The sequence below is a fragment of the Manis pentadactyla genome, chromosome 4 (genome assembly GCF_030020395.1).
Source record: "Manis pentadactyla isolate mManPen7 chromosome 4, mManPen7.hap1, whole genome shotgun sequence".
Lineage (NCBI taxonomy): Eukaryota > Metazoa > Chordata > Mammalia > Pholidota > Manidae > Manis > Manis pentadactyla.
The window spans coordinates 69309710-69333270 of NC_080022.1; the positions used below are offsets into that span (position 1 = coordinate 69309710).

General features: G+C 37.4%; 1 protein-coding gene and 1 long non-coding RNA gene across 17 annotated transcripts in view; one reads left to right on the forward strand and one right to left on the reverse strand.

Moving 5' to 3' along the window:
• LOC130683373 (uncharacterized) overlaps positions 1–21621 on the reverse strand; it is a 165208-nt gene extending 143587 nt beyond the window's left edge. The window contains exon 1 of the long non-coding RNA XR_008997045.1: positions 21536–21621. This is a non-coding gene — a long non-coding RNA (uncharacterized LOC130683373). The remainder of the gene's footprint in view (positions 1–21535) is intronic.
• The window catches only part of ADGRL2 (adhesion G protein-coupled receptor L2), a 591965-nt gene that overhangs the window by 378391 nt on the left and 190013 nt on the right, over positions 1–23561 (forward strand). The window contains exon 3 of one of the 16 annotated variants that reach the window (XM_057500353.1): positions 19983–20115. The exons of 13 other annotated variants lie outside the window; for them this stretch is intronic. The gene's annotated coding sequence lies outside the window, so the exon portion shown is untranslated. Of the gene's footprint in view, positions 1–19982; positions 20116–20938; positions 21088–21413; positions 22302–23561 lie in introns of those variants that run through there. 2 more of the 16 variants (XM_057500357.1, XM_057500355.1) reach the window with 2 other exon arrangements.

Here is a 23561-nt window from a genome sequence, read left to right on the forward strand (position 1 = left end):
GATATTCTGGCCCCAGACTATGTCTACTGAGTCAGAATATAGTCATGTGAAATAGAAATTGGTATTTTTAGTTGTGCCTATGTTGATCTATGAATAATGGACATCTGTTATTTCTGTTTGCCCATGTTGGCTTCCCCAAAACTTCTTACCTTCGCCTTTTATTCTGTTCCTTTTATTCTGTGCCTTCCATTATCGAGTATTGTTTTAGTAATAAGCCTAATTTCACTTTTTTTAAAGTAAAATGGTGAATCTTTATGTTAACAATATATTTCAAGAATACTCATTGAAGGTTTATATCTATTGTAGGTTATGATATGTCCTTCTCCTGAGAAGCTACAAAAATGTCATAAAGATACTTTAATAGGATACATAATAGTAAAAATGAATGAACACTATGCAGTTTGTTCACTGTAAAACTGATAAGCAGGTTTCAGCACTAGGATGTCCCCTTCACTACTTCCTTCACTAAGTGAAAGAACTGGCAGAAACATCTACTTCTCTTGGAGTTATTTTGTACCCTGGCACTATTCACATTGAAACATTTTTTTTATGGTAGGACCACAAGTGAAAGTGGGTCTAGAGTTCACCTTGGAAAAAGAGGAAATAAGGTTTCAAATTCTAATAAGGTCCTCGATTTATGTACTTATCATCTGGCAAAAATTCACAACTTTATACACTGAAAAGAAAAATCATCCTGCTTTTCTTACTTTAAATAAAAAAGAACTTCAGGGTGAAGCAGTGGGTCTTTGTATCTACTCATAGATAGGAAACATGCCTCTATAAAAGAACAAATAATGGCAATCTTTAGAGATAAATTCTGCTGTTATCTATACTTGAAATCAAAGGCAGTTCTCCAACCATAGTTAGATAACAAAAGAGAAACTTGCTGAACATATCTGCCAAACTGATTAATTCAAGAAATATTCGTTATTATATCAAGCATTATAAAATTATAAAAAGATCAAAACAGACATGATTACTGATTTTGGGGAGATTTCAGTTTATAATAGATGTCCTGGTTTAAAAAAAAAAGTGGAATGCCTACAGGAGTCTGAAATGGAGGCAGAGAGGTAAAGCATGTGAGGACATCATGCCTAACTGACATTCCCTGGAGGGACCACTTATATGTATTCCGGGCTCAGATGTCAACAGCCAGAGTACCTGGGAACTTGAGTAAACAAATGAGCATGACGTCTATCAGTATAGTTGTTGCTATCTGGGCATACCTTGTAAAAAGGCTGGTACAAAAACGAAATATAATCTGTGATCTACTTTTTCTGTTCTAAATATATACATTAATGTATCCATTACACAAATACTTTATTAAAAGTACGTATAAAGAGAGGCCTCTTACGCAGACTGCAAGGCCTCAGTGTGAAGTGATATATTAACCAACTACCTAGTCCTTGGCTTATTTTTTCCTGGCTCGTATTTCGAACATCATGGATGCTTCAGATTATAATCTTGACCACACCGAATAATGCAATTTTAGTGTTTCTAGACTTGGGTTAGCATCACCAGAAACAGGAAGATCACTATTTCTTCTATCAATATATTGCATCTTTGAAAAATTCTGACTACAAGCAACTCTTTTTTTAAACTGAAGTATGCCTCATTATATCTTGCTGTATCTTATTCAATTTCTTTGGGCCATTTGGAACAAAGCTAATCCCTCTTCCACAAAATAATTTTTTTAATTCAAAAAATATAGGTGAGAGTTTTATGAAATTAGGATAGGCTTAGTAAAGGGGATTTGGAAAATTAAAAGAAGTAGATCAAAGAAGAAAATAGCCACATTCTCAATATCAAAGGCAATCACATTTAAAAGTTTGATATTCTACTACCAGTCTTTTTACTAAAGATAGTTTTGATTGTTATTTTATATAATTTTATCATCATGTACATAAACATACACATATACATACATAATATAATTTAGTTTCTATCTGATGGTAAAATCTATTAAAGAGGATCAGTGGGCTGACATTGGAGAAAGACAGACTTGGGTTCAAAGTCAAGCATTATCACTTGCTAGCTTTTAGTTACTTAGCCATGTTATTTCATCTCTCTCAGCCTCAATTTTCTAATCTATAACTAGAACCCACTTCTTGGGGCTGTGACTAGCATTAATTAATGTAAACTGTTTTGCAGAGTGCCTAGCAAAGAGTAAGTGCTGGATAATTATTAAAATTATTATGATTATGGTACTTTAATTTAAAAATTACTATTATTATATTTATACTATTCTAAAATAGCTATCAAATATAAAACTTTTCAGGCTAGAAGTTCCTCAGTTCATTCAACCTTTTCTCATGTAAGATGGTTTTAACTCCCTTTACCATGCAGGCTGTCTAAATACCAGAAATTTTGTAGTCTTTCCATTTGTGTCTTTCTTAAAATGTTGCTCTCGGAACTAAGCATGGTAATCTGAACAGCTCAAAATAGTCAGATTATGTCCTCCATCATTTTATGCACATTCAAAATGTATTAATACAGCTTAAATTATTATTCATCTCCTTCTTCTTCTTCTTCCTCTCCTCCTCCTTGTTCTGCTTCTGGTTATTATACCACTGATTCACTACCAAGTAAAGCTCCTCTTTTTTGTTGCTAAATCACATATCCCTTAAATCAAATTAAGGCAGTTGCTGCTTTGGTCCCAAGATAGGACCCCACAATTATTCCAACCAAATTATAAATTGTTAGATTTTGTCCAGGTTTTAGTTGTTAAAAACATGTAGATCCTGATCTTATATTCTAATGTATTTACTCACCTTCCTTATCTCATGTAACTGGTTTTTGATATGTATGCCTCCTTATAGCTTTATCTTAGTCACTGATAAATATGTTCACATTAGACAAGGCCAAGGACAAAGACCTGTGCTATACCACTTGAAAAACCTTCTTCCAGGCTAACACAGATTCATTAAAATTGACACTGGGTGCAATCATGCAGACAGTTATGAAAACATGTAATAGTACTATCCCAAAACCTATATTCTCCATCTGGTCCACAAGGACATAAAGAAAGACCTTATTAAGTTATTTGCTAGAATCTAGACATCTAATAGCTATTGCCCTGATATACTAGTGTACCAATTTTACAGAAAAGAATATCTAAGATTGGGCTTTATAGCTTATTCTTGTTAAAGTTATACTTTTCCTGATAACCATTTTTAAAAATGCTCAAAATATTGTATTTTATAAATACAATCTAGGTTATTCCTCCCCAAGCAACATCAGTTTCATGAATCTGAAATTTGCAAGCTGTGCCTTTTTTTTTTTTTTTTGAGAGGGCATCTCTCATATTTATTGATCAAATGGTTGTTAACAACAATAAAATTCTGTATAGGGGACTCAATGCTCAATGCACAATCATTAATCCACCCCAAGCCTAATTCTCATCAGTCTTCAATATTCTGAAGCATAACGAACAAGTTTTTACATGGTGAACAAATTCTTACATAGTGAATAAGTTCTTACATGGTGAACACCATTTTTTTTTTAACATAAAGTATTCTCCCCTTGTTGGGGAGGAAATTTTATCTCTGCTCTTCAAGGTTCTTCTCACTGGTCTAAGAATTAAATTGATGTGAGACAGATTAATAAGAGAAAATCAAATTTAATTTTGTACATACAGGAGCCCTACATATACAAGATGTTCAAAGACAGAAAGGTAAAATGAGATGTATATGTCGTCTTAAGCTAAGGAATGGAATGGGTTCAGTGCCTGATTGCCTTCAGCTCAAAACAGTCCACATGACAAACTGGCACATTTTGGGGTGGACTTCTTTGGTCCTTACACCCTCCACACTATTTCTCAAAAGCAAACCCCATAATCTCATTTAGATATTGTGGTAATAATTGGTTGGACACGAAACTGTGAGTGTTTTGCTTTCCAAGGAATGAAAGGAATGAGAGCCAGAGACATACTGGCAGCTAGACCAGTCCTAGTATAACACACAGGTGAAGGGATGAGACCATGGCCTTAACTCTCTTGTCTCATCCTAGTTTTACACTTCTGCAGTTGCATGCTCTGGAACAAATCGTTGAATTTGATAATATTGTATTCTTTACAGGGCAGCAAGGATGATTAAATGAAAGAACTCATATAAATACTTGGGTTATGACACCTGCTAGGTCCTTAAAAAATGTTATCTACATTATAATCCCTTTACCTATTTCATCTTTCAATTTTTAGCCAATATATAATGCTCTTGACTTCATTCATTCAACAAATATTGAGCAGTAACTTGGTACACATAAGACTTTCAAGATACAGTGCTAAACAAATTAAAGTCCCTGTATTCACAGAGTTTACATACTAATACAGGGGAAAGAAAATTGTTAAGTATATAAAAATAATGGCAGTGCTAGAAAGAATTAAAAGTTTAAGAGTTTGGATGGCAGAATTATTTTAGAAAGACTGGTCAGAGTGCTCTCTGAAGAGGTGACATGCAAGCAGAGATATGAATGAACCAACAGGGAAGAAACACAAAGGACTAAACACATTGCTTTCTCTTTTTCATGAATGAATTTTATGTCTTTGACTTTAAAAAATAGACCCATCCCTGTATTGAACTTCTTCCCCATTTCATGCTAAGGAAATCATTTTTGGTTATCTTCAGCATCCTTCACAAGCCCCAGCTCTTTTTGTGCTTTAGTCTTGCTGATGTTATTTTTATAGGTCTGTGTTACCTTCCTATATTTGTGCTCAATTATGTGTCCCCTTTTGCCATCTTTTTGCACATGCTGTTTTAAATTCAGAACCTGTCAGTAGGTCCCTGCACAGCACACTGGTTTCTTTAGTTTCTTCCCCATTTCCTTGCTCATTAGAATCGTTTGTGTTTGTATAGGCAGAACACTGCTTAAATCAAACTCTAAGAACACATGGCTGCTTTTCCCCAAGGTTCTCAATGATTTCCATTTTACCTATTGGTTTCTGTCAGAATTGGGTCCAGAATAGGAGTTCCCCTCACTGCTTACTCTGCCTTCTGGGAAATGAAATTATCAGCAAGGTTGGGCAAGAAACTGTGAGTGTTTTGCTTTCCAAGGAATGAAAGTTTCTGCAGATACTTGGAGGCTGGGATCCCTAACACGAATAGGTGTTACTGCCCTGATAATTTTGTGGTCTGCATTAGTAAAGCATCCTGCTGGCCAGGAAGTTTGTAGTGCAATCACACAGTGCTATCATTTCTCTGTCTGTTACTTTATATCCATCTAGATTTTTCTTCAGTGTTCTGCCACCTGCATGTTCTTGAATTTACATGTAGGTTCATAGCTTCTAACTAGCAAGGACTATTCACGGACCCTTTCAATTATAATTGGTCTAATTATAATTAAAATACATTGTTAAAATTTAAATTGTTACATGACCAAACACTCTGCCTTTGTAGGAAACCATAAAGTTCCCTACAGCTTAATATTAACAAGCAGCATGAAATTGAAGAAAGATTTAGAATCGTAGGGTTCTTTTCCTGAACAAGACATACACTATCTTGTAAATTCATCACATATCAGAAAAGAAGGGACCTTAACTGAAGTCCGGGGTATCTGGACCCTATACTTTTACTGATGAGCAAATTGTGGGCCAACAGGGTTAGTGGACTTGTCCATGGTCTCATACTAGTTAGGGATAGGGACTGCAAGATAAATTTACTATTTCGTTTTAGGCCAGTAATTTTAACCCCACCAGATTACTTTGATAAATAATCCAGAGACTTACTTTCTCTTCTGTGAAATGCAAATAATAATACCTGTCCTTCCTACTTAGAGAGTAGTTGTGAGAAGGAGACAATAGGTATGTGATAACTGTGCTTATATAAGGTGGTATTATTATGATAATGATTTAATCTGTTGGTTTCTGAGGGTTTTTTTCCCTTCTTGTTTAAGTGATTTGAATTTTAAATTTAAATCTGTGATGGAATGTGCTTATTTAGTTAAAGATTTACATCAAATTGCAGGCTGCATCCCACAGAAGAGCAAGCCTAAATTTTGGCATGCCTGGGACAAGGATGGTAATCTTAATTCTGTCACTCAGGGATGCATGACAATACATGCTCTTAATTTCTCTGATTTTAGTTTTCTCCTCTGGGAAAGGGCTAACCATTCCTATTTCTCACAGTTGTGAGAATTGATACAGAAAGGCTGTAAGTGGTTGCTTTTGTTTTATTTATTATTTTTCTCAAATGTTTTCCTCCCTCAGACCAGGAACTTCTTGATGGCAGACACTATTTATTTAATCTCGTATTCCTAGGGTCTGGCTCTCAATAGCTACACAGTATGTTTGTTGAATAAATTATTTACCAAGGTGAACCAGAGTGGGTCTGAGGGTGGCAGCATTTTGTAAGTCAATGTTTTTCCAACTCTACTCTCAAGAGCACTACACTGAGTTTATGGAGGTACTTCAGGAGCTGCTCAAAGTAAAGAGGGTGTAACTAGGAGTGAACTCTTGGCCTTCATCTTACTTTAATCAGAGCAGGCATACTAGTTTCCTATTAGTATACTGGACTTCTACTTAAGACTGTTTTTAGAGAAAAATGTTTTCCAGTTGAAAGAAAGTTGAAACAAGGCCTGAGAGTCTCCAACACATCTAATAGTCCTTTTACCATTAGGCACCTTAGACAAATTTACTTTCCTTTGCTATGATTTCCTCACTTATAAAACTTACAGCATTTCAGGTTGATTATGGATGGGCAGGGAGATAGCACACGCACCCCCACCATTTTCCATTGTATTAGCCAAGAATACCAAAAGGGATCCCACCTAGATCTAGGTGCCGTCTGTATCAGGAGCAGGTGCGTGTCCACCCAGCAAACCTGGGTTTGGCTTTTCTCTTCCTTGGGTCCCTGGGGGCCACACAGCTCCACAGATTTTATTTCAGGCTTGAAACACACAACTTTTTAAACTCAAACTCACTTCTCTAAAATAATTCATACTTATGGTCTAGGCACTTCCATGTAAGAAAATGCTTATGAACGTTGGGTTCTCCCAGTTCTAGACCCCAACTAACACAAACAAGAAGACTTCTAGGCAGGAGTGGGGGGAGAAGGCAGTTCAGGCCCTGAACAGTGTCTCTCTCTTCAGCTACCAGTGTTCTGTTTCCCTGGAGGTTTATTTTGAAGATTGAATAAAGCAGGAGAAACACGGAAATATTTAGCAATGTGTAAATGGCTGGACTTGGGCACCAACAGACCAGAACAGATGCTGGTCATAAACTACCAGCAAGCCTCCCAGTGCTTACCAGCTGAATGCCAGCCCTAAAATAAAGTAACATTAAAATGTTCTCATGATATCTGACACATAGATGGTGCTTGATTAATGTTCATTCCCTACCCTGCCCCCACCTTGAACAAAATCCAGTAAAAACAAAAATGGTAAATCCAAGAAGACATATCTTCAAATAACTTCACATAACTTCAAATAGAGAAGTTAAGCATATCATTTTATTAGTACAATATATTTTTATTTCTAAAACCAAAATTCATTCTCTACAGTAAAATGGATATTCTTTAAAATTTAATTGTAAATCATTCCCTGAACTAGACCCCAGCTACTAAGTAGTAGTGTATCTTAATTATACCCAGTAGGGCCATTGTCTCTCTCCTCTGAGGTTATCATTTCCCTGTTTAGAAGAGCTAATCCATTATATTTAGTTCGATTCTATCAGTTGCTTTAAGGCAATGTTTCCCAGGGGTTGGCAGTGGAAATGGGGGACACACTACCAAAATCACCTGGGTCTTTGTCCTCACTTTCCCAAGTCTTTCCAGGGATTTTGATGCCTTACTTCCTATTAAGAATCTGCCAGAATGAGCCATCGATAGTATGTATAGGAATCCCTAAGTAACTTAGTTTAGAAAAAAATTGAACTAGCCTTTGAGGAGGTTTTGCTTTTGTCAGAACAACAGAGGAAAGAAGAAAGGATAACTTTGTAACAAAGGCAAATTGGACTACATCAACTTCAGTAATGGAGAAGACAGGGTGGAAGGATGGACCAGTAGTAGAGAAGGGATAGAGGGGTAGTCAGATCATTCATTATCATTCTCCCAGGTTCCATCATTAGGTGGTACATTTCCTGGGCATTAGGAATCTTGGGCATTAGGAAACAACCTGTCTTTTTATGTGGCTCTCAGAGAGACTAAAGCAACTCTGAGGTTAGCATGCATGTAGGCATACATTGCCCATATTGACTTTTCCAATTTTTTTTAACTTTCCAATCTTTATTTTCTCTTTGCATCACCAGTCTTAGTTACTCTTGTTATTTTATTTTTATTTGTTTGTAAATCTCCTTAAATTCTTTGGAATACAAAAGGTTATAAATTAATAAATAAAAATCAGGTGCCTAATAGACAACTGTCTTCAACTGTTAAGCTATTTCAGAGTATCATAAATTAAACCAGATATTCTTCTAGTGTTATGGATTTAAAGAAAAATTAAGCACCTTTGAATCTCAAAGAATGAAAATTATAAGCTATAACATAATTACAACATTGGCATACATGTGACAAATTTTTACAGTCAATATAAAGGTATATAGTTCAAAATACACTTCTAAAATTCTTTGCTGTAATATAACCCAATATGTAACAGTGTTTGATATTATTCCACATTAGCTAGTAAAATTTTAGGCATTTATGTAGCAGCATTTGAAGAGTTGTCAGCTTTTTAGTAAAATATTTTATACTTTTTAATATAGACACAGACTAAGTTAATTGGCCAAATTAATTATCCAATTTTGTGAACCAAATATATCTTTTATTACAATTCAGCAGGAAACGTGGAAAGGGAGAAAAGACAAAAATCTGAAAACTAGATACTATTATTATGAGAAGCTCAACTTTATTTTTGCCATTTAGAAGAGCCTTGCTTAGTAAAAAAACACAAACAACAAACAGAAACTTCTAATACGAAGGGGATCCAATCATATTACCAACATCAGTTTCTAAATTGCACAAAAAAAATTTTTCTTTTAAATGGTGTCTATCTCAACAATTGATAGATACAATTTTTCTAGTAAAATTTTAATTGTGAAACTGCTTAGATAATTCTTTAAGGAAATGGTAAGAAGGTGTATATGTGCTCTGAAACAAAATTAGGAAGAGAAGAGTTATTTTAAAGTTTTATAAAACTGTTAAATAGAGGAGAGCAGAATTTCAGTAAGACTACTACAGTGAGCACAAAGGGTCCTTACAGAAAGTAGATTTTACTCAGGGTTTTTAACTGGTGCAAAGGATATTATGCAAACAATATAATTTATAGAGTTTTTTTTAAAGCTAGCATGTTTAATATCAGTGGTTCTCATTTTGTGGAGTAATTCATTATGATCAGATTTTCCAATTGACATGCTTACATAAAAATAGAGTTATAGTGCATAGGAAAATTTTTGACCTATAATCATAATAAAAAATCTGTATATGAAAATATCAATATAAAATAAAATTAGGAATAATGATAATAGTAAAACTCACAAATGAGAAATATAACATAAATTTGGAATAGTAAAAAAAAACTCAGTTTTAATATAAGATCTCAATTCTAAGTAAATATTCTCTTTTGCAAAGTAATAGTCTTAAGAAAGACTATTTTTTGAACATGTTAGAGACCATCAATTACTTCTAGCAATGCTTTCATAAAGGCTTAACTTGTTTGCCTTAAAACATTTTATATTTAGCTGTTTCTGTTATATTAGTGTCTTACTTATTTGTTTAACAAAGACTTTTAAACTATGCATATTAATCCTTAAAAGGGTGTCTGCTTACATTTGTTTGTTTTGCTGAAAAGGACTGATTATTTTCATTTATCCTCCCCTAGTGAACTATACTTATGGGATATACAGTAATACAAAAATAATCAAAATAACCATTTGTTAACTGGAAAGGCATTTTACCATGTAGGGAAACTGAACAGGTCACAAAAAGAAAAGAAAACGCAAGAGTAAATATCAGTGAGAGAGGAGTGGAAAGTGTTGTCAAGTGAGGAGAAAAAGAAATTGTTGGCTGTGGATATAAATAGAGCATTAAGGAAAGCAGTAAGGATAAGGATTAAGGTGATCACAGTAAGAAGAAGGTGGCACAACTTCAATATTGAGCTATGTAACAGGTGACAAATAAGGTAGTATATGTGAATTTGAAAACAGTAAAGCACTATTAATACCACTCAATATATTTCTTCATATCTTATGTATATTGATAGTACAATTCACACAGTTATTCACTTACAAACTATTGACCACCAGAGCTCAAAAATTAAAATGTTTATAGGGGTCTGGGAGAAAAAGTTAGTGAGTGAAGGGCAGCTAGGTTAAATACATAGTCTCTTGATCTTCCTTTCCATTTCAGAGATATGGATGAAGATACATTTAATTTTCCTTTAGTGCTACCATTAAAGCAGAACACAAAACATTATCACAAATTAGGTGATTCGTGGCTCGAGATACTTTGTTGAGAAGGTACTAGGGAGTGGTGAATGAGGTGAGTCAGAGAGTGCATGTTTCTTCAAAAGGGAAGACCTCTCCAGTCTGTGAATGTTGTTATGAGGTAATATACGCCAAATGTTGCTGGATCTTTCCATTTTTTTTGCAAAACATGGAAATCCATATTTTGAATGGAACCTAATTTTTGAAAGTTGATAAGTAAAATATTAAAAACAAAACAAAATACTGTGAATCCCAGAAAATACTTTTTTTGTCTGGATTTTATACAGGACAGCAGTTTATGGTTTCTGTTGTATGCTGTGCTAAGAGCCGGGCATATAAAGTATAGTGAGATTTTAAGGAGCTTACTGTGTAGTGGAGGAGGACTAAATCAATAAATACACTGATGTGTAATAAGTGCTAAGAGAATCAATGTGCATTTTGACGGTACTTCAACACTGAAAAATCCCATGTTATCAAAGGAAGCTAAAATAATATTCATTAAGATTTTCTTAGATAGCACAGTACTATTCTAATATATTTTGGAAAGATTTTTTTTAAAAGCAGGAATGTAAACAAAAAGAAACAGCATTTAAAGTGTCAACAGAAAATCAGAATATCGTCCTTGGAAATTTTGATTAATTAATTTACTCTTTAATATAATATTTTAAACATTTGTGGTAATTTGGCAGGAAATAAAATTGGCTTAAAATGCTTTTTAGCTCTTGGAAATAGAGTTCCATTCATAAATGAGCTAAAATGGAAGTGCGATATTTTTACATGTAAAAAATGTTGGATGTTTTTCTTAAACATGTTTGATTTAAATCAAAGTACCATGGTACAAAATATAGCCCTTGAAAAGGTTCATGTAAGTCTCATTGATTCTAATTTCTGAGGTTCCCTGCACACATTTTTATCTTATACAAGTCACTGGGATGGGAAAAGTAGAAGGAAGAAGGGCTTTCCTAGGTAAAATGGGACAGAAAATCAACTTTTCAACTTCTCTGAATTCAAAATCTCAAACACATTAATTTCCTACCTTCTTTGAACTATTTTCCACCTCCCCAACTCATACACACATACATGCACACAAAGATAAATAATAGTGCTACAAACTCCTTGAACAATTTTTCTGTGTTTCTTAAAAGTACGCACATGCACAATGTTATTAAATTAACTTTTTGGAAAACAATTTTTCATTGTAATCACTGATTTGTAACTAAACAAATTTGCTAAAAAGAAAGTTTGTGTGTGTTTATATTTATACTTGTGGTAAGTACATTTGTATAATATCTCTAGGTTATTTTACTTATAATATCTATACTAGCCAAGAAATGCTACAATATTTGTATAACAAGTAGCCTTACTATTAAACTAAATATTATAATAGTGTTCATGATAATAGGGTTCTAACTCACTTTGTCTGATTGGTGTGTACCATTCTGGTCAGTATGATATTATTTTCTGTGTCATATAACTTGGATGTATTTGAGAGCCATTTCCATTTTCTAGACCAAAGAACATGGGCAGGGCGGGAGGCGCTTCCACAGAGGAAGTCCCAGATAGGAGTTTTAGGCATCTAATGAACTTTTCAAAGACTACTGTCTCCCTAAGATTCCATGCTTGTTTGGTATATTAGGACCTTTAAATGTTGTATTAGACTGCTAAAGGCTTCTCATACCTCCTTACTGTGGTTGGTGTATTGTGGGTAATGGGTATAAAATGGTGTTATAACTGGATTTATGGATGGTTGGTAAGTGGGAAAAGGACTAGAGAAGATAGAAGCTTCAAATTTTACTAAATGTCACAAACATAGATTGACATACTGATGAGTGTAAAATTAGTACCTCCCTGGTAAATTAAGGCTAAAAGGAATTTGCTGAAAGAATGAATCACAAAATTGAAATAAAACCTGAATGAATATAGCAAAATTTAAAATAAAGGAGATGGGTACAGTAATACAAGGGAAAAAATGGGTGGAGTTCCCAAGAGGTGTCTAGAAGATAAAAACAACTATCTCTATATCTGTATCGTGTTTTGTTGTGTACATATAGGAGATACTCAAATGAAAGCTTATTTTCCTGCATGTTTAAAAATAAAGTTGATGAGAACCTTTCATAAATTTATTATATAACTTCACCAGTGTTATAACCTGGACAATTATTCAATCATTTCCATTATTTTTATGAGTGAAAATGCATCTTCAGGGGAAAAAAAAAGGATCTACCTGAGAAAAAATTCTGTGAAGTAATAGTCTGTGAAGAAATAGTACATAGTTAAAATTCCTGAATGCCATGCATATTAAGCATATTATATAAATCTTTATGTCCTAATTAGTTTTGAGTATTTGCTTATGCATTTTTGTGCATATTCTTAAATATTTTCCGTGCATATTTATCCTTTGTTTCCACAGATGACTTATTTATCTGGGGAGGTAGTATGTTTACCACTTTCCAGGAACACCTAGAGCACTGAATTGAGGAAAGCAGGTTTTCTATGAGTGTTGAATAATTGCCTTTATTACCCTTACATTTTGAAAAATATGTGAGCCTACAATTTCAGTAAAAATGCAAAATTAAAAATGAATATAGAAAATAATGTGCACATATCTTTGACACTAAATCACCCCGTTACGCCAAGTGTAGCACCAATGGCCCTTTAACAGAGGTCCTATGCAAACAGCGGGTGATCAAAGAACACATTAGTAGCAACACCAGGTCACACTGGTGGTGTCAAGGACAACGTAGTCTAAATTCTGTTTTGTATTTCCTCTGTGATACTATGCCAGAACATAAATAAATAGACACAGATATGCATTTATATATGTGTATATATATATATATATCCATATACGTGCATATATATATATTTTACAGAATTTAAATAATTCATTCAAATAAATTATTTAAATGATTTAAAAATTCCTTTGTCAAACAGATTAATGGAACCTTGTTATTCAAAAGATAAATCATTTTATATGAAGTGGCAAAGACTTCAAGGGCTAATAAAGGTTTTATGAGAGATAAACTTTTAATGAATTAATACTTTTGCATGTACTTATTTTCTGTATGTATAACTATACCTACAAATGCTTACAGTGATATTTATATCAACATTTCTGATTTTTAAGGAAACAGTATTCATAATTTTTAAAGTAAGGTATTTTTATAGATATGATATTTAGGAGATGGTAGATTATAATTCACCAAGCAAAGTAGAAGAAGGTTTAAATAATAGTGTGTAAATGTTATAATTTGTGTAGTGAGGTAAAATAACTTTTTTCGTTTTTGTAATTTATATGACTCCTGGAATCATTAGTCTTGAACAATTTTATATATGTCATTTTCTAGGGTTTGAAATGTATTTAGCTATTTAGCACTCAAGTCTTTTTGCTGCATAGGTTTTAATCAGAAAGATGTTTTGCTCCAGAAAATGACAGTGAACTAGTATTTCTAAAGCAAGACCTTAAGACCCTGGGAAAATTTTTAAGTATTATTATGAAGCTCAGTACACATTCGTCAGCTCAATTTTGGCATAGTTTCAATTTGAGACTCCAGTGAAATTCAATTGGTTTATTTTATAATTAAAAACAAGGAAATCATAGTAACAAAAATATATAATGTGTTTATAATAGAAACATCCATAAAGAAAGAAACATGTTCTAACTTTTCTCATTACTCCAAAGGGAATTGCATCTTTAATCACACAAAGCACAACTGCTTTCTAATTTTGTTTAAAGTGTTTCAATACTTACAAAACCCAGATCAGGTTATTATAAATCTAGAGCAAATTAGAATCACTGGCCTCTATTCAGCTCTATATAAGGGTTCTATGTAAATCATAAATTTAATGGCATACTAAGACACACATCTGTTTCAGTTTTGTAGAAGTTAATAATCTAACTACAGAGTATTTAAACACTTCTTTCATTAACTGGAAAATTGAGGCAAAGATTGACTTCCCTTAGTTATAAGGTGTAATAGTATACCTCCAAATACTGATAAGTTATAAATTTACCTCAGATAGTTTTCTAAATATTCAATCTAGTATCTATTTTTGACATTATATGATTTCCTCATATAAATATTCAATCTAAATAAATAGGCCAGCATTATCATCTCACATCTAAACCTGTATAAAATATTTTGATTTATACATAGCATATGTAAAAATCATTTTGCAACAGGGCACTAGAAAGTAAGTAATTATATGGAATGTCAAGATTCATTCTTTTAAATATTTTTCAGATTCTTTATTTGATTAGCCAAAAGTTTATTTTTAAATGATAAATGATTGTCTTCTGGGGATCCAGTATTGTGAACTAGATCACAATATTGGATTTCTCAAACATTCAGATTTTATAGCTAGCATTCTTACTCAACTTTTCTCTAATTTTATTTTAATAAACTATAAATATTTTTTCATGTTATTTCCATGACCTCTTTCTTTGAGACACCTAACTTCATATACAGCAATAATTCAGTATTAGAATGAATTATTGTGTTTCAATTATCATTAGATAATAAACAGGAAATTAGTTTTTCTTGCAGTCTATTCTACATTGTCTGAACAATGAAATGTATGTGGTTTGAATTTGGGTCATTAATTCAGGTACTAAGGACATAGTTCTAATTAAATTGGTGTCATAAATTGCATTCCTATAATGAATGGGGGGCACTCTTTTAGTGCACTTGTAATCCTCTTTAGTTATATTGTAGATATGTGATTTTGGTAACCATACAATCAGATAAGAATATGGATGGTTTAGTGAAACACATCTCCATCACTGAAACAAAACCATTCAAAGCATATATTATACAGGTGATGGTTCTGCAACTTCTTTTTAATGTAGAATAGCCAGAGAAGTTATTTGCATTTTTATTTTTTAACCTAAAGCAAAATTTTTTATTGAATATTGCTCAACAGAACATTACATTACCAAATCAATTCAGTATTCTTTTGTGATATAAATGACATTTTAATATGATTCTAAATTTGGATGCGAATTTTAAAGAAAATGGATTCATTTCTAATGCACTTTTACTTATCAAAAAACATATGCCTCTTACATCATTGTTTGGTCTACATCCTAAGTGATTGATTTCATAGTGACCTTAAGAATGCAATGCTTTGGAGTAAGTTGAAAACTTGATTATAAAGATTTAAATTATTCTTGAAAAATAAAGATGGCAATATTCTATTATCTTATCAAGAAACTATAATGAGACCTAGGTTTAAAAGAAGTATCTTTGCAAATTGCCGTTCCAGTTTCCACGGGCTCAAACTTATTTCTAATAAAATATACACAACAAATACAGGCCTTTTAAAAATAAGGCAGATAAGTAGAGTTAAAAATAACTATCATATTGGAGAACAAAATAATGAAAAATGTTAGTTAACAGCTGATTTATATAATCAGAAGGATGAACCATGTCAAGGTCAAATATATCATGTTACAAAATTTTAACCTATAAAATATTTTCAAAATTGAAAGTTTTTGTGTTTAAAAAATACTAAGATCATATATTACAATTAGTATTTTATAATTAAGAAAACATTAATGTATTCTAATATTCTAATATCTTCATAATATTAGAATATGAAGATATTAGAAGTGTTATGTAATATATCCTTGACTCACTGTCCAAAATGAAAAAAGGGCATTTGTAGTTTGTTTCTTGACTCTTAAAAGCCTTTTGCAAAGTTTGTCTTACTACAATAAACTATAATATAAAAATAATTGAAGTCATATTCTCAGATGCACTAAAAATTCAATTTGGACTTCTGAGAAATTGCTGTTTGGTTATCTTTGAGGGTTTAGATTCAATAGAGAGTTGCCTCTACTAGTAACCACTACCTTGTTTGTGTTCTCACCCAAGCTATGCATGTTGCTTTACCAAGAACTGCATATTCGAATGTTTTATATTTAAAACAAAGAGTTGTGATTTTTAGGTCACTCTTGGTTTAACTTCAATGATTAAAAAAATAAATTCTATCTGTATTGTTTATAGAGGCTTGCATATATTAAAAAGGAATGGGGAGGCCTATTTTTTAGTTACATACTTTAGTATTTGGGTATGAGTATTTATGATGAACAAAAAAATTATTATAAGGAGTTATAGACAGATTTGCATAAAATAAGTGTTCTTAGAATTATACTTCATGGTTTTACAGAAACTGATAGAAGATCTGTAAGACCCAATTGCAGAAAATCCTCAAGGTACAGAGATTAACAAAGAGTTAGGGGAACAACCTATGGGAAAGACTGAGATGTGCAAGACTCAGTGGAACAATGATTATGAGTGTTATCTTTTTTAATTTGCTTATTTTTCAGTATCATGATGGTAATCATAAAAATCTTACAATCTTTTATATAAAGGCATACATATATAAACACTAAGTGTACAGAAAGAGACATGCTATCATGGGGCTCTTGTATTGGTGCATGTTTTTAAAAAGTATTAATTATAAAATGATAGGTATTTGATAATATATGTGATTATGTACTTCTGAATAGCATCATTAGACACAGTAAGTCATCATCATATTTCTACTATAATTTAAAGTGGCATTGCTTTCAGAAACTGTAACATTTGGATAGGGTTTGGCCTTCTTGGACAAAGATATACTCAGCCTGGGGAGGGCAGGGAAAATAGCGAAAAACTTACTGGCTTTGCCAAATGCTTCGTATGTTTCTGCTCTCATGGAAAACGAGTTTTGATTTCTTTTCAGTCTATATTCATGGCAAAACTAAAATGAGAAGGAACGCTAGCAAACTTGCAACCAGTTCTAGTTAAGTTTGGTATTCATATATTGCTTTGATCTGCTCTAGAGCTTTAAAGTATTTCTTTTCTAGAGTAGGGAAAACTAGTTTCAACATTAAGCATCATTGAGCAGTAATGATGAAGAAAAGAGAACTGATTAAATTTAGGATGAAATCTAGCTAATTTTATTTCTCTTTCTGTATTAGAAACTAGACCGGTCTCACATGTTTGCTTATTTTAGAACCCTCACAGAGGTCTCATCATAGGCAAGAATATGGTCCCATGTTGAATAAAACCTACCCTCATTGACAGTTCTCTGCAGCTGTGAAGCAAAAAACATCACATAATTTTTGGCCCATTAGCAAGTCCCCAGTCTTCTAATCCATTCCAGCTGACCACCATGTAGTCCCTTGTGGAACTGGCTTTTCTTTATCCAAGTTCACTAGGGTGGATCAGTGAAGAAATTTCTCACTGTACTCTACTAACTTATACTAATCACAATATGTTGCAACCACGCCCATTTTCTTACTTCATATATTCTTTAATTTGGTACCAAAACCACTGTTACTCATACCTGTATTTCCAAGTACTTCATCAATTCCCTTAAAACAAGGGTGCTTGGATATAGATAATGTAAATAGCTTTAAAAATTAGCATAGTTTCTGTATCAGAATAATGTGAACACATTGAATAAAATAATCTTCGGTTTCTTAAAGTTGCTTAAATTAAAAACATGTATGGTTAAAATGTTTGAAGCCCATCAATCTCTCTAACCACATAAGCTAATGAGTTCCTTCTGTTTTCTTTGAATGAAATCACCAAGAGTGGTTAGATGTTTATTTAACATAAAACAAATGGAAATGGGTGTTTCCTCTGTCCTTTGTAGAATTTATTTTAGAAAACAATTAGCAAGTATTACGAATAAGTCAATGATTTTGCCATTACTTAAATAATAATAAAAATTGAGTAGTTAAATTGATTGGATTGTAGGGAATGCATAACATACTCCAACTCCCTTTAACTTGCTAACATCTCAGACATTATTAAGCTTCCCATTTCATTTTTTTCTATACTAACACCTGTATTGTTATAAATTACATTTTGAATTGTCATGAAGTGTCAGTCAAATTATGTTTTCTGGATGTGTGTGTCATTTAAATATTCCTTTGTAATGGCAGGTTTGTGGATAACAGCTTAATCTTGAATGTAGCAATGCAATTAAAAGCTCTTTTTCAATTCTTTGTGGACAAAGAAGGTTGAAACATTACTGTGTGTGAAGTCCAACAGAAAGAATTAAAAATTCTTTAATATTTAAAACATTAGCCTAGTGAAGGAATACATTTAGGTGTAACTTTAAAAACATAACAAGTTTAATATCTTAGGAAAAAAGTGTTGAACCCTTTGAACTCTATAAAATATGTATCCTATTAAACTAAAATTAAAAACTTGAATGAGGTATTTTCTACTCCTTTAGTTTTAACCCACTTCTGACAAGTCTCCCCCCTCCCATGCAGCCTCCATTTTTTTGTGATGTAGTCTCTTTAGGAACACAGTGAGTCATTCAGGCTCTGAGCATCAAAGAATGTCAGGCCTATGAAATGTAGACAGTGGGCTCTTCCAGAGATTCTGAGAGAGTTAAATAAATAAGTAAATGGGCCAACATATGGCCAGCTTAATGCAGGCAAAAATTGTCTATTGATTCCTTACTAAGCTCACAAACTTCAGCCCAAGTTTTGCTTTCCAAAAGAAAATAGGATTAGACTGATCTAGGCACTCACTGGGGCTTCTTGTGAATCATGCCCCAGTGAGTGAAAAATCTTCAAAGATGAACAAAAGAAAGAGCTACAAAATTTCAGTAAATTCAAATTATTATTAGTTTAATGCATCTTAGTTTACAATTTTGAATGATTTTAAATTCCAAAGGAGACTGTGATAAATGACCTCTCCTGTCTAATTCTGTAAGACTGCCTTCTTTTTAACTATTTTAAGTAGCCAGATTAAATTTTCCAAGGTAGAACTGTTGTATGTATAAATTTTGACATGTAAAAACTTAGTACAAAATACGGTTTCCCACAAGCTCTGCATAAGTGTGTTTTTTTCATACTAGTTTATATCTTGCATAGATAATATTTGAATTATGTTATCTAACAAAGTCCAAATGGAAGAGTTTATAGTTTAAAGTACACATGCTCTAAGTGGCTCCTCTTATCTTTTGGAATGGTGAGAATACTAAAACATCAATAGATTTGATCATTAAGGATTCTTGTTTTAATTTGAGAATTATAATGAATCAACCTAAAGGGCATGTTTCAGTTATTTGCATAAAAATATGTACTTTTAACTTAGGGTATTTTACTAACAAACTTGACCAATGGCTGGATTTACTTCAGTACCACAAATATCTGGCTTTGTGACAAAATACTGATAGGTATTTGGAGTCTTCAGGTCTTTTGAACAATCTGCTGTTGACATTTTAATAGCACTGTTGTTAGAAATGATTTCTGAAGTATGATGACTGCAACATACCCGCAGCAACAAAAAGTACGTATTGTTTCTGAAAGCAAAGCTCAAGTCTCATCCTATTTCTTAGAGGTTTTAAATCTTCGAGAATCAGTTTTTCTTGAAAACCAAAGTTAACATGCTTCCCTAATTGATAGCTGCAATCATTAGTAGAAGAAATGATTTAGAAATACATCTGAAAACAGTCATTGTCGGCTCAGAAACCTTTTTTAATTAAAAAAAAATTCAGGTTTGATTTTCTTCGTATGCAGACGGACAGACATTTAACTAGCTTTTAAACATTTTTCCAGCGTGATTTGCTCCTTCGTGGTCTGTTCTCTGCAGCGCGGTCCAACATTGGCGCTGTCTGGCTGTTGGCTGACACTACCAATAGAGAGGTGCAAGGAAGCGTGGCCAGAGGACAGGAGCAAAAGCATTTTCAATGTAAGGAAATGAGGGAAACAGACCTAACAACACGATGAATACACTTGCGAGTAAAGAGCCTTGTAGTCTCCTTTCCTTCCTTTGCTTATCCTGGTGGGTTTAATCAAAAACAAACAAAACGTTCTTGTGAAATATAGTCAATAAAGTCAAAGTTTGGCTAGCTCTCTGTAACTACAAAGAAAAAGTCATCGCAATTAAAAAAAATGTAACTTTCATTAACGAGCGCGCCGGAAATCTCAGGTATCAAAGACGCATTAACCCTGGAGATTCCCCCGCGCGCCGCAGCCGGACGGAGGCGGCCGCGGCGAACAGACGTTCTTTCTCCTCGGAGCAGTCACACAAAAGGAGGGCTGCGCAAACTAAAAGTTTCGGGGCCTCCAGCTCGCTGCGTGGAGAAAAGAGAAAACCTGGAGACGGGGTGGGTAAAAGACGCATCCCGGGCACCTCTCCGAAGCGCAGGCAAGGAGAAAGCTCCTGGGCCTGGAGGGAAGAGGGGAGGGGAGGGGGGCCCCCGAGCCGCCGGCCATTCCCCTGCGCCCCGCCTGGGAGGCTGGAGCGCCGCACTCTCCCCAACACCCTTCGCCCGTCCCAGAAATAAAATAAATGTTTTTAAAGTGCGTGTGTGTGGACAGGATGGAGAGCGCGCGCCGGCGGAGCGCGCGGAGGACCCTGCGCGCAGTGAGTGGAGTTTGGCAGGGGTGGGGGTACGGGTTGGATGGGTGTGTTGGTTGGTGGGGGAGGCTGGCTGCGGAGCTCCGGGGCCGGGTGGGGGGCGGGGGTGAGCCGGCCGGGAGGGAGAGGAGGGGCGCTAGCCACCGCAGGCCGCCTCCGGAGCGCGTTCCGTGGCCGTGAGCGCGCGTCCCTGGCCGCCGCCGCCGCCGCCCGGACAGCCCAGAGGCCGCCCCGCTGGCGGAGCCGGGGCCGGCCTGTCCTCGGGCGGCTGCTGGGCCGCCACCCGAATAGCTCGAGCCTGTAAGTGTCCCTTTTCGCTCCCCTCCCCCGGCCCGCTCGGCGCACCGCCGCCGCAGCTGCTCAAATGGAGTGGAACATGGCCATTGGGCGGCAATGAGTTATAGATTATCTGCTCCACGTTTTGTACTTAGCTGCCTGTAATCTTCTTTTGAGTTTGCCTGAGCCCCTTGCTGGAAAAATCAGGAGGGGGAGATTTGTCCTTTGCCGCTATACTCGCTAATATGTTTATATGATTAGCCCAACTGTGGGGGGGTGGGTAGGTGGGGATTTGGGGAGGAGGAGGAGGAGGCTGGAGGTGACTCCAGTTCAGACCTCGCCGAGAGTCTGTGTCAGGACTTCCTACTCCCCCGTCTCCCTCTGCTCCCTCTCTCCCTCTCTCTCCCTCTCACTCTCTCGCCGCTCACACACACACACACGCAGAGGTGCTGGAGCGAAATCGGGAGCTTACCGGAGAATTCCTTGGGATTGTTGGGGGGTATCTCCCCTCCGTTGCTGTGCGTGCCGTGGCTCTTCCGTGCACCTCCCTGCCTCCCCTCGCCCTCGCCCTCGCCTTCAGCCTTGCGTGGGGCAAGTGGCCACTGCTCAGCCTCGGCCCGGAGACCCGAAATGTGAAGAGGGGCGGCCGCTGCCTCCCGCCCCAGGCCGCAGAGTCGGCACCAGGGATGCCAGTCCGGCCGGCGCGGAGGGCGGACTGAGGGGCTTCGCCTGATAAACTGAGTTGGCCTCGCGCCGCCGGCGTCTGCCCGCCCCTCCCGCGGCCCCCGCTCCGAGGGGACTCCCAAGTCTGCGCACCTCTGTCGGGCTTTTGCGTCCGCCACCCTTTTTCGCTCCGATTCCAATTTTTAAAAAAATTTTTCTGAGGGAGCGCGCGGTCTGGGGGAGTGTGCGTGTGTGTAAAAGCCCCCCTCTCGCGGAGCGCCGTGTGGGAAACTGCGGGAAAATGTTGACCTAACCCCAGGAGCCGCCCGGCTCTGGCTGCTTGGCTGGAGGAGGAGGCGGCGGCGGCGGCGGCCAAGCAGGAGGACGCGCCGAGCCGGGGCGCGGAGTCCGGCCGGCGAGCCGCGGCGCTGCCTCCAGCGCGGACTCGGCGGCCGGCCACACGCTCGCGGCCGGCCTCGGCCCTCGCCGCCCGGGGCCGTCGCTGCCCTTTGCTCCTCACCCCGCGCGGCCCCGGCGCCAGACGGCTCGCCCCCGGGGCGCGCTCTCAGACCGAGGTAAGAGCCGCGGGAGCGAACAATGTGCCTCTGTGCCTGGCTTCGGGGACCTGTTTGCTTTGCGCCTCCCGCCCGGGGGTGGTTGCTGAGGTGGAGGGCGCCGCGAGTTAGTTGGGGCTCGCACGTTTGTTTATGTTCGGCCGGGCCAAGGGGGAGACCCGCGCTCGCTCCGGCTGCTCCCTCCGCCCCCCACCTTCCCTCCGAAATCGATACGCAGAAACTCCCAGCCCTGTCCAGCCTGCTGCTTTTCTCCGGAGCAGTTGTAACGCTCTGGGCTCTCGAGGCATCAATCTATGGAGGCATCAGTCTAGTTTGCAGGGGGCACCGTGTGGGGTGGGGTCGGGTAGGATGGGGGAGTAGGGCTGGGTTATGCATTTTTGATTTTCGGAAAGCTGGGTCCGAAGGTGCCGTTGGCGCTCTCACAGCCACTGTGGGGAGGGGAATGTGAGGCGCGCCCTCGGCGGGGCTGCTCGGCTAGGTGTGCGGGGCCCTGTCCCCTACCGCCCCGCCCGCCTTCGGACCGGTCCCGGGAGGCCGAGCGCTGTGAGCGAGTTCAGGGGAAGTGGGCGGTGGGGGAGGGCTTGGATGAGTTGTTGCGGGTTGTCGTTTCTTCTGGTTGGTGGTTCGGTGGTGCGGAGAGGCGAGGATGACAGCAAAGCGCAGCCAGATGGGGCCGGGCCGGCCGGGGCTGGCAACAATTAGCGGCGGCCCGGCGGGGCGGGAGGGTGGCGAGGCCGGGCCCCGACGGGCCCCGGGGAGGGCAGAGAGGCTCCCGGGCTCGCAGTGAGAGGGCAGCAGCGGGCTGCGCTGGGCCTGCGGGAGAAGTTAACGGGGTGTGGGCTCTTGCTTGGCTGTGGGGCTGCGAGGCTGCGAGCCTGGGGAAGCCTGGGGTGCCAGGTGGGGAGTAGCTAGGAGGAAAAGGTGGGGTGGAGGTGGCGCGCGGAAAGGGAAGACCCTGGGGCTGACCGAGCGTGGGCTGCTTGTTTGACTGGGGCGACCCGACCATCTGTGCAGGCGAGGGCGAGCGAAGCGACGAACGCCCCCCGGCAGTGGGGACCACGCTTGAGAGTCCCCTTCGCTTGCTATCAGTAAAGTTTGTTCGTTTCGCCCAACTACGGGGCTCGGGTTAGGGGAAATCGCTGGAAGCTTTACATTGTGCCAAAGTGTCGCTAAGCGGAGGCTAAGGAAAGTGTGTCTTACATATATTTATTATCCTCTGTGAACTTAGTCTTTTAAAAAGCATAGTTGGAGGGACAAATC